Source organism: Dipodomys spectabilis, unplaced genomic scaffold (assembly GCF_019054845.1).
Source record: "Dipodomys spectabilis isolate Male_0828 unplaced genomic scaffold, ASM1905484v1 ptg000096l, whole genome shotgun sequence".
Classification (NCBI taxonomy): Eukaryota; Metazoa; Chordata; class Mammalia; order Rodentia; family Heteromyidae; genus Dipodomys; species Dipodomys spectabilis.
In genome coordinates, this window is record NW_024870773.1 from 17,974,690 (window position 1) to 17,981,828 (window position 7,139).

Consider the following 7,139-nt stretch of genomic DNA (forward strand, 5'->3'; position numbering starts at 1 on the left):
TTTACTTTGGAGCCAAGCTACATGACAGACATGGATTAGAGCTTTCTTCTTGAGGGAGTCCCTGCTCAGGCTGAGACCTTTAAAAGTTAGTGGGAGGAATAATTGTTATGTAGGACACTATGGAAGGAAAGAACTAGAAAACAATCCCAAAGGTCAGCTTACAGAATCTGATGCTGAGGAGGGCCACCGATGTGAAGAATCTATGAAGGGGGCAGAAAATACTAATATCAAATTAGTGTCCAGATCAAATAAGTGTTTATAAACTGCGATGAAAATAATACAGTTAGAAGCCAAATCCTGGAACCTGCTCTGCTGGGATTCAGAGAGCCCTGTCCAGCTGGTCCACACCTGGATCCTTTCCCTGCAGGTCCATCAGGATGAGCACCAAGACTCTACCCCCACTCCTGCAGCTGGCAAGGCAGAGCTTGCTGATGAATCAGGCCTTGGCTATCTCTGCTCTTGAGGACCTACCTGTGGGGCTCTTCCCTTCACTGTTCATGGAGGCTTTTGCTGGGAGATGCACTGAGGTCGTGAAGGCCATGGTGCAGGGTTGGCCTTTCCCCTGCCTCCCTTTGGGAGCCCTGATGGAGACACCAGACCTAGAGGTCCTACAAGTTGCCCTGGATGGGCTTGATATGCTGCTTGTCCAAAAGTTTCAGCCCAGGAGATGAAAACTATAGGTGCTGGATCTACAGAATGTGCACCAGAATGTCTTGACCATGGGGTACATAGCCATGGATGGAGCTTTCTCTGCAGAGGCTCTGACTGAGAAGTCTGCAGCAAATCACAGGCCAGGCATGGAAGTGAAGCATCCTTTAAAGGTATTAATAGATTTTAGCATTGAAAACCATACCAAGGATGAATCCCAAGCCTACCTGTTGCAGTGGGCCAGGAAGAGAAAAGACTTAGTCCATCTGTGCTGTAAGAAGCTGCAGATTCTATCAGGCTCCATCTATAAAGTACAGAGAGTTCTGCATGTTGTGCAACTAGACTGCATCCAGGAGCTGGTGGTGGATGATTTCTGGCATCGGGAGACCATGGAAAAATTTGTTCCTTACCTGGGCAAGATGAGTAACCTTCGGATACTTTCCTTCTCTAAGATGAGTGCAGAATTTTATCTTTCCCACTCTAAGAATGCATAGTATTCCTACAAATATGTTGTTCATCTGCAGAAGCTGCACAATCTCCAGGAGCTTTACATGCATGATGTCTTTTTCCTTTATGGAAAGCTGCACAAGATCCTCAGAAGTCTGACGCCCTTGCAGATTCTCTGAGTTCAAGTCCACTTAAGGAATCGGACTTGAGGCATCTGTCCCAGTGTCCCAGCATCAGTCATCTCAAGCACCTGTATCTGAAGAATTTCTCCATGGAAAAGCTCAGTCCTGAGCCTCTCCGAGTTCTGCTAGAGAAAGTGGCCAGCACCTTGGAGACTCTGGTCTTAGAGCACTGTGAGATCATGGACGCACAACTCACTGCCATCCTACCAGCCTTGAGTCACTGTTCCTAGCTCACCTTGTTCAGTTTCTATGGGAACCACATCTCCATGGCTACCCTGGAGAACTTGTTGAACCACACAGCCAGGCTGAGCCAATTAAGCCAAGGACTGTATCCTGCCCCTCTTGAGAGCTACCACCCTGAATGTTGTTACTGGGGTAAAGTTGATGATGAGAGATTTTCCCATGTCCTTGCTAAGCTGGTACAGGTACTGAGGACATAAGACCATCCCATAAGATCCAGATCTGTACCTACTCCTGTCATTGCCAAAAAGAGTATCAGTTCTATAGCCTAGGGCCCAATGGCAACTGGGTAGTCACAGAGGAGTATCGCTATGCAGGTGTTACTTGTTCTTCTCATCTTCCTGTCTAGTTGGGTGGGTCTATCCTGTGCTTTGTTCTAGGCATTTAGAAATGAAACTTAGGATGGCAAGTGCATCCTAATGGGGAAACAGCATGGTGTCAGTGTGGATGTGAAAAGGAGACAAGAAGGTCCAGGGCACAGTCTTGGAGGTAAAATGTGAACTGTGGAGTTGAAGGGGAATTTATTGCATTTTTTTTTGGCAGGGGGGAGGTCCGGTTGTGGGGCCTGAACTCTGGGCCTGGCCGCTGTCCCTCAGCTTTTCAGCTCAAGGCTAGCACTCTACCACTTGAGCCACAGCGCCACTTCCTGCTTTTTTCTTTTTGCTTATGTGGTGCTGAGGAATCAAACCCAGGGCCTCATGCATGCAAGGCAGGCACTCTACCACTGAGCCACCTTCCCAGCCCTTGAAGGGGAATTTAAAGAGGTGTGTTTTGGGCTCACATATTAAATCAGTGTGTATATAGTAGCCCTAGCCATGGCTAGATTTAAACAATAGTCAGACATAGCATGATCTCAGCGTTAACCTCTGGAGTCCTTCATGATCAGTTCACATGAGTTGACCTGGGTGGTTAAGGGTACCTTGGTGTGGAATCTTAAGTAGAGCTGGAAAGCTACACAAGGAAGTTTCTATTGCCCAACTGGTTGTATAGGCATAGTCAGGTCCTGAAGAAACTCATTAATATGTACAACTTAACATATACTGATGCATAAATAAACAGATGAATAAATGAGTGAATCATGAGAAACTGAGCATGGCAGGACACACCAGTAATCCTAGGACTCTGGAGGAACATCATGCGTTCAAGGCCCACCTGGGATACTAAGCCAAGACCCTGTTTCAAAAAATTTAAAATAAGTGACCAAAAAAAAGCAAATAATTGCATCAGGTGTAGTTATATTTGCCTATAATTTCATCGTTTGGGAGACTGAGTTTTAAAATGTGTAAAATGTTTTTAAATGCAGTTAAATGACAACAGGAACTCTATATTATAAAACAGATTTTTCTTAGAATGACTTAAGTAGGATTTTTAATGAAGAACTGAAAGTGATAGTTGAGTGTAGTCAACATGCCTGTAATCCCAGAACTTGGGAGGCTGAGGTAGGATGATGATGAGTTTGAGGCCAGCCTGGAACATGAAAAGATAATTCCTGGGACTTAAAAGTACTTCAGTAGGCAGAGATGGGGTTCCTCAAAGTTGAAAACTGCACATCATGGCAGGGTACTGATGGCTCATGCCTGTAATCCTAGCTACTCAGGAGGCTGAGATCTGAGGATGGCAGTTCAAAGCAACCCCAGGCAGGAAAATCCATTAGATGTTTATCTCCAATTAACTACCCTCCCCCAAATAAGACAAAGAAACAGAGGAAATGGTGTGGCTCAAGTGGTAAAGCACTAAAATTGAACCAAAAGCTCAGGGACAGCACCCAGGCTCTGAGTTCAAGCCCCAGGACAGGTACAAAACAAAACAAAAAGCCTTGCATATCACTTAGCACTTTGACTATGAACATGCTCCCTCTAACCACTCATACTTACTGGCCAAAATCAGGGGCCATATAAAGGTCAAGATAGGCTTGGTTTAGAGATTATACATGAAATTCTCTACTAAAATGTTTTGGTTTTTTTAATACATGCTGCTTTTTTTAAACTGCTATTTTTAACTTTTAGAATAGAAAATTTAGATCTTATAATGTACTTAAAATTATTATGCAATTCGTTATTAACAATAACATAGCATCTCTAGAAATCTATTAGATATGTGTCTTTTATCTACAGTCCCAGGAGAAAAAAAGTATAATATAATAAATGGCCTAGAAGGTAAGAATTGTATTTCATAGAAAAAATAATTTGACAAAATGTTTACTTAAAACATTAACACTGAGATATTTGAATAATCCAGGGGAATTTCTTGTGAAATGTACAGTAAGGAAAAAGAGAAGTGAAATGGTAGTAAGTTGTATCATCACCTGTTTCAGCAACAGGTAAACTGTCATGAAAGGAGTTGAATTATTAATTCCATGTCAAGAAATTCTTAGAAAGTGAGAAAAGAGGGAATGAAGAATGAGAAAAGGCTGCTGTGTCGATTGCTGCAAAATGAATAGAACTGGAGATCACCATATTGAATAAGATAAACCATGCTCAGGAAAAATACTGCAATCTTTTCATATATGGAATCTAGACCTAAAAAATAAAAATAATGTAACTGTAAAATTGGGATTGTTTGGAAGAAGGGTAATCAGAGAGAAGGGGGAGTGACAGATATGAATCTAATTGAATGTGTATGTGTGTGTGTGTGTGTGTGTGTGTGTGTGTGTGTGTGAAAACAACATATTGAAACCCACTAAAAATTAGGGGGGGGGGAGTTAAGACAAATTAATGTATTTTGGTCAAAGTACATATTATAAAATATCACAATGGGACCTCCTTGTCCAATTAATTTGTGCTAAAAAATATCTTTAAAAGGAAAAACTGAGCTAGGAGTGACTCAAGTTGTATAGTACTGTCTAGCAAGTGTAAAGCCAAATATCAAACCCCAGTGCCACAGAGAAGAAGAAAGAAGGAGGAGAAAGAAGAAGAAGAAGAGGAGGAGGAGGGAGGGAAGGGAGGAGGGGAAGGAGGGGGAGGAGGAGAGAGGAAAGAAAGGTTGGAAGGACAGGGAATAAATGATGCAGGGTGAGTAAACAATGTAGTTCTTTTTATTTTCCCTAGTCTTGGGCTTGAACTCAGGGCCACTTCTGGCTTTTTCTGTTTGTGGTACTGAGGAATTGAACCCAGGGCTTCATGCTTGCTAGGCAAGCAATCTGCCACATTCCCAGCCCAACAATACAGTTTTTTTTTTTTCTATTTTTTGTCGGTCATGGGGCTTGAACTCTGGGCCTGGGAGTCCCTCAACTCTTCAGCTCAAGGCAAGTGCTCTACCACTTGAGCCACAGCACCACTCTGGTTTTCTGCTGGTTTATTGGAGAAAGCGTTTCACAGACTTTCCTGCCCTGCTGGCTTTGAACTGTGATCCTCAGATCTCAACCTTCTGAGTAGCTAGGATTACAGGCGTGAGCCACTGGCACCTGACCACAATAGTTCTTTAATAATAAAAAGATTGGCAAGGTATTAAAATACTGGAAGAATATAAAGTGAGCTCCCAGTTCCAAAACGTAGGAGAGGGAAACTGTTCTTTTCTTACTGTCCTCCTCAGAGAAAGACGTTAAATACTGATTTATTTACCATAAATCTAAACATTATGTGGTCAGCTATACATGTGTATAAATATTCCAGGAAATGTTGCTACCTCACAGGATAGCATCATAGAGGCTAAAATAAAACAACAGCAAAAAAAAAAAAAAAAAAAAAGTATTTGCCTAGAACTTTGATCCTAGCTTCTGAGGAGATGTGAAGTTGAGGCTTGAAGTCACCCCAAGCAGAAAAGTCAGTTGAGACACTGCAATTAGCCCAACAAAAAGCCCACAAGTGGAGCTGTGGCTCTAGACCTGAGTAAAAACAAAAAAGCCAAGCCAGTGTGTGAGGCCCCGAGTTCAAGGCCCAGTACTGGCACAAAGCAAAACAAAGCAAAGCAAAAATAACCCACATCAAATCAACCGAATACAAGTTATACCTGTCAGCATTAAGTTTGGCGCATTCATGACACTTACCTCCCTGACAACTGCTCAGATGTTTACTGGGCTTTCTAAGGGCAATGACCACCACAGTTTTATTGAGTGCGCTAAGCAGCGCTGGGGAGAAACGCAGAAAACAACCTCATCTGTGGGGCAACTGCAGAAGGCCTGTCAATAAATTCAGCCTCCCTCGATGGGGTGTCCCGGTAACCTACCGGCGGCTGACTCGTTCAACTCGTGGAAATCCTGTGCAAGGATGGGACCAATGCTGAGCCCCCCAGCCCCACGACTCCAGGTCTATTTCGCAGACCTGTCCCCCAACAACCGCTCCGACAGCACCCCCACCCCAGCTTCCCCGGTCCCAGGCCCACCCCGACCTGGGGGCCGCGCCGGGCCGCCCCGGGGCTCTCGGCTCTCGGCCTTCCTTAGGCAAGCAGCCATGGACTTTCCTCTCTGTCTAGAAGCCACGCCAGGGGATCAGGGGACGGGACCGGAGGAGGGTCCTCCGTGCAGCGGCCGCGGTAGCCAAGGTCATGCCCGGGTACCACGGCTGAAGAAAGAAAAGCATTGGCGGCTGGAAGACCTCGGGTTCCCCGGGAGGGAACTGAGCGAGTGCAAAGCGCGCCGAGGCACAGCAGGCCTGGGGCCCCGCCCATTAGAGCTGGAGTCCCGCCCACAAGACAACGCCCCCAGAGCCTTATTGGTCGAGAGGAGAGGGTCAACTTCTTGTAGCCAATCAGGAGCTGCTGTCTAGGAGGTGAAGCCAGGCCCCGGATAAGGGCGGGACTCTGGGCCCAAAACCAACCTGGATCTGAACTGGGGTAAAAGCGTGATGCACAGTGGTCCAGACTTTACAAAACTGGGAAATTTTTGTAAAATATGCCGTCTTCATACAATATGCCATACCCATCATCCCCGAAAGCTCCAGAACACAACATTTTAGCTTTCCTTATGCAAAGGAAAAAACAGAGACCCTCAAAGAACACTGAGGGGAAGAAAATCAAATATGTTAAACACACTTCCCTTCTCTCCCTATCCCTCCCCCGCCCAAACATTAAGGGCAAAAGAAGAAAATAGGAATAGGATGGGAATGAGCAAACACTTTTGATCACTGCAGTGCTCTAGTTCTTTAGAATATTTTGAACCAAACTTTAAAATGTTAGTATTTACTAAATTATGAATGGGGAAACATGGTTACTTATGTACTCTGAAAACCCACAAGGTATGATAAGCAAATCAAGAATTTTACTAAGTTCATAGACAAGGCTGGCAACTAGCAACACATGAACAGAACAGAATAATTCTGGATAATAGCTTATTTTGGCTATTTAATAGTGTTCAAATATATGATATGTTAGTTCACAAGGCTGAAAAGCCTATATTAGTCTTTGAAGACTTTGCTTTGTTACCTTACTTTTTGTTAAAGTGCTAAGTATACTAGAATTTATACTTTTAAAGATTACTTCCACCAGTAATGTATGTGCACGTGTGCACACATGTGTGTGGTCCTGGGATTATGGTTTCATGCTGGCTTGCTTGCTCAGATCTGTCACTTGAGCCACACATCCTGCCCTGATTTTTTTTTTTTTTTTGGTCGGCCGTGGGGCTTGAACTCTGGGCCTGGGCGCTGTCCCTCAGCTCTTCAGCTCATGGCGAGTGCTCTACCAATTGAG

General features: G+C 44.2%; 1 pseudogene; it reads left to right on the forward strand.

The window, feature by feature from the left end:
* Positions 1–377: 377 nt before the first annotated feature.
* On the forward strand, positions 378–1,717 carry LOC122113239 (annotated as a pseudogene).
* Positions 1,718–7,139: the final 5,422 nt, after the last annotated feature.